The sequence below is a fragment of the Haplochromis burtoni genome, unplaced genomic scaffold (genome assembly GCF_018398535.1).
Source record: "Haplochromis burtoni strain Fernald_Lab_line unplaced genomic scaffold, NCSU_Asbu1 Contig_190, whole genome shotgun sequence".
NCBI lineage: Eukaryota > Metazoa > Chordata > Actinopteri > Cichliformes > Cichlidae > Haplochromis > Haplochromis burtoni.
In genome coordinates this window covers 188,490-191,651 of record NW_024582551.1, presented here as the reverse complement: position 1 = coordinate 191,651, position 3,162 = coordinate 188,490, and the positions used below count along the sequence as shown (strand labels likewise).

General features: G+C 45.4%; 1 protein-coding gene across 1 annotated transcript in view; it reads right to left on the bottom strand.

Annotated features, from left to right (window-relative positions):
- col6a4a (collagen, type VI, alpha 4a) overlaps positions 1 to 3,162 on the bottom strand; it is a gene marked incomplete in the record, with an annotated part of 91,012 nt that overhangs the window by 29,970 nt on the left and 57,880 nt on the right.

The following is a 3,162-nucleotide window of genomic DNA, read 5'->3' as shown; positions in this document are numbered from 1 at the left end:
GACACCGAGACGGCTTTACTGAAACTCACTAACGACATGATACAGGCGGTTGTAGCTCAGCAACCTTTGACCCCTTTGATTGTCACACTCTCACTAACTGATCTGGCTGCTCTCAGGAGCCTCTCATCTTAAACTGACAGATGTTTCAGAACTGATGCTAACATCTGTACGTCCTCGTGCTAAGGCATCCCTCAGGGCTCAGTCCGGGTCTGTTTGCATCACACGTGTTAGCCGCGGGCTAGCTGCTATCTGCTATCTGCTCTCTCCTTTCCTCCAGCTCGGTCCCGAGGTTCTCGTGTTCGGCTCTGACGGTTTCTTTAAGGAGGTCGGTCGTTACGTGAACAAACATTTGAAGTGTGCAGTATTTGAAATTTGTCATCCAATCATGTAAAATACCTTTTAGTTCACACTTTTTCTCCCACCTTTATCCCTGTGAGTCACTTTTAAATGTGCCTGTGTTTTTGTCCAAACAACCTCCAACGGTGCAAACCAAACCGCTGCCTCATTCTTGGTTCCCTTCTCTGACTCAGTGAAATTCAGAATTCATTTGAAAATTGCAGTATAAAGTATCGATGTTAAAATAACATTATATAGTTTTTGTTTTCTTTTACCGGGTTGCCGAGGTGTCCTCTCTCTCCTCGGGCTCCATCCCGTCCCGTCACTCCCTGCCGACACAGAAACACAGGAATGCCATTAAGCATGGAAACCCCCCCAATCAGCTCCCTTCCTGAGACGCCCGCTCGTTTCCTCCACGATGAGGACAGAAACTCATCGGCGTCTCTCCATCAGTGAGTCAAATCTGAACCTTTGGATCATTGTCACCAGTGTTGGTCAAGTTACTTGAAAAAAGTAATCAGTTACTAATTACTGATTACTTAGTTACTTTTTAAAAACACGATTTACAACCTGAAGAGGTGATAAAGCGATAGATCTTTCAGCCCAATTCTACTTTTTCTGCATAATCCATCATACAAAATGTAATCAAATGGAAAAGTCTCTTTTTAAAACTTGTTTTATTAGTTTTAATCTTTTAACTTTATGCATCAAGCAAACATTTAATTATCTGCAACATTCTCTGACTGGAAGAAATTAGTTTAACATTTAAACCTATTTTCTGCACATTCCAGCACATAAAATAAAATATTTTTTGTGTTTACACTCAGTCTTTCAAATAGATGCAAGTAAAACACAGCAGAAAATAAATAAAGTCAAAGACTCAGCGGTCCTGTTGCTCTATTTTCACCTGTAAAGCAGGAGTGGGGCAGGCGGAGGGTTACCCTGGTGCAGGTGTGCCGCGGTCAGTGGAAGAATCCGCGAGTTTCTCTGTGAGTTTCCCATTACGTCGTAGCTACTCGGTGCTTGTTGGAAGTTTAGGGGTTTTTTCGCTGTAAAAAGAAGTTTTCTTCCCACGCACAGCGGACACTCATGTTTTTGTCACTTTTTATGGAATCAAACTCAAAGTAAGGTCAGTACTTCCACGCTTTAAACGCTGCACGCTCATACTCTCTCTGCACTCGATATGTGATCCATTGTTGATCTGCACACAGCTGTTGTCACGAACGTCGCACTCGCTTACGTCACTGTCATGAGACATTCTCGCCAAAAAATCACGGTTTTAGTAACGCAGTAACGCAGCGTTCCTACGGGAAAGTAACGGTAATCTAATTACCGTTTTTGCAATAGTAATCCCTTACTTTACTCGTTACTTGGAAAAAAGTAATCAGATTACAGTAACGCGTTACTGCCCATCTCTGGTTGTCACTGACTCTTCGGGCTGTTTACTAATAATTTTTTATGGTGGCAGTAATATGATCAACATTTGATGCATGATGAAAATGAAAGTTGACCGTCGAGGCAGGAAAAGCAGCGCGCCGACATGCCGGGTGTTGTACTCTCCGTGTTCACTGCCTCTGACCTTTGAATGGCCGAGGGCCGTTTCAGAGAGCTGTGACGTCTGTGTGAGAGCTCGCCGACTTCATCTGCGCTGCAGCGTTATCAGGATGTTTGCAGCTGCCGGGGAACAAAGGAAGACTTTGGAAAAAGAGGGATCTGCCTCAGATAAATGATGTTTGTGATGGCAGCCGAGCGGAGAGTGAAACTACCCTGACTCAGTGCTGACATATGAGAGCAGTCAGCAGCTGTGGATGGACTGCAGCTGGTAGTCCTGAGCTCAGGAACCAGCTCTCCCAGTGCTGCCGGACCTGGACCACCAACACCAGCTGCAGCCCAACAGTTCAGCATTTCACTGCATATCGGACTGTGTATGACTGTGCATGCGACAAATAACATTTGAATTTGAGCTGGACACCAGAGTCTCTGCAGAGGCAGCCGTTGGCATCGACGACCAGCGTGATGGTTAGCAGAAATGGAACTTTCAAATTAAAAGCCCGGGGTCTGGCACTTATCTTGCTGAGTGGATGAAAGACTAAAGGAAACGTAGCGGTGTTGATAACACATAAACGATGGTGTGATTTTGCTCATATGAACCTTTTACTTTGGGTTAACATAGGACGCTGAGCCACCAGCAGCTATGACACAACATAATAATTTATCAAAGGTTTATTAAATATTTCATTGATGTTAAAATAATTATTCAGTAATGTTTAGTTACCAGTTTATTGGGAAAATAAACAAAGGAAGCAGAAATGTGGTGATTCGGTCGTTGGTGTGACTCAGGTTTCCCATTATCTGTCATCATCCTTCCTGTTTATGCATCGCGATATCTCACGCTACAGATCACAGAGATACCTGACGATGAAGGCGATCAGGATGAAGCTGTGCTATCTGCTATCTGTACGTCAGTACCTGTTCTCCGTCCACTCCGCTCAGCCCGTCCTCTCCGTCTTCGCCCTGCGGCGGTGGAAGAAAAGTCTTCTGTGAGACTTTATCAGGATGTGAGTGTTTGTGCTTCCTCCTACATTCCTGAGTAACTCACCCTTTCTCCTCGCAGCCCTCTGAAGCCCTGCAAACACACAAACGCACACACATCATCAACATCGGCTTCTGGCAGATCTGCTCCGGGACATTTCAGCGGCACTGCTCTACCTTCTGTCCTCTGATTCCCGAGCATCCCTGGACTCCCTGAGGTCCGCTCGGTCCAGGTAAACCTCTCCCGCCCTGCAACACACAGACAGAGTGAGCAGCGACGCAGCAAAAGACGCA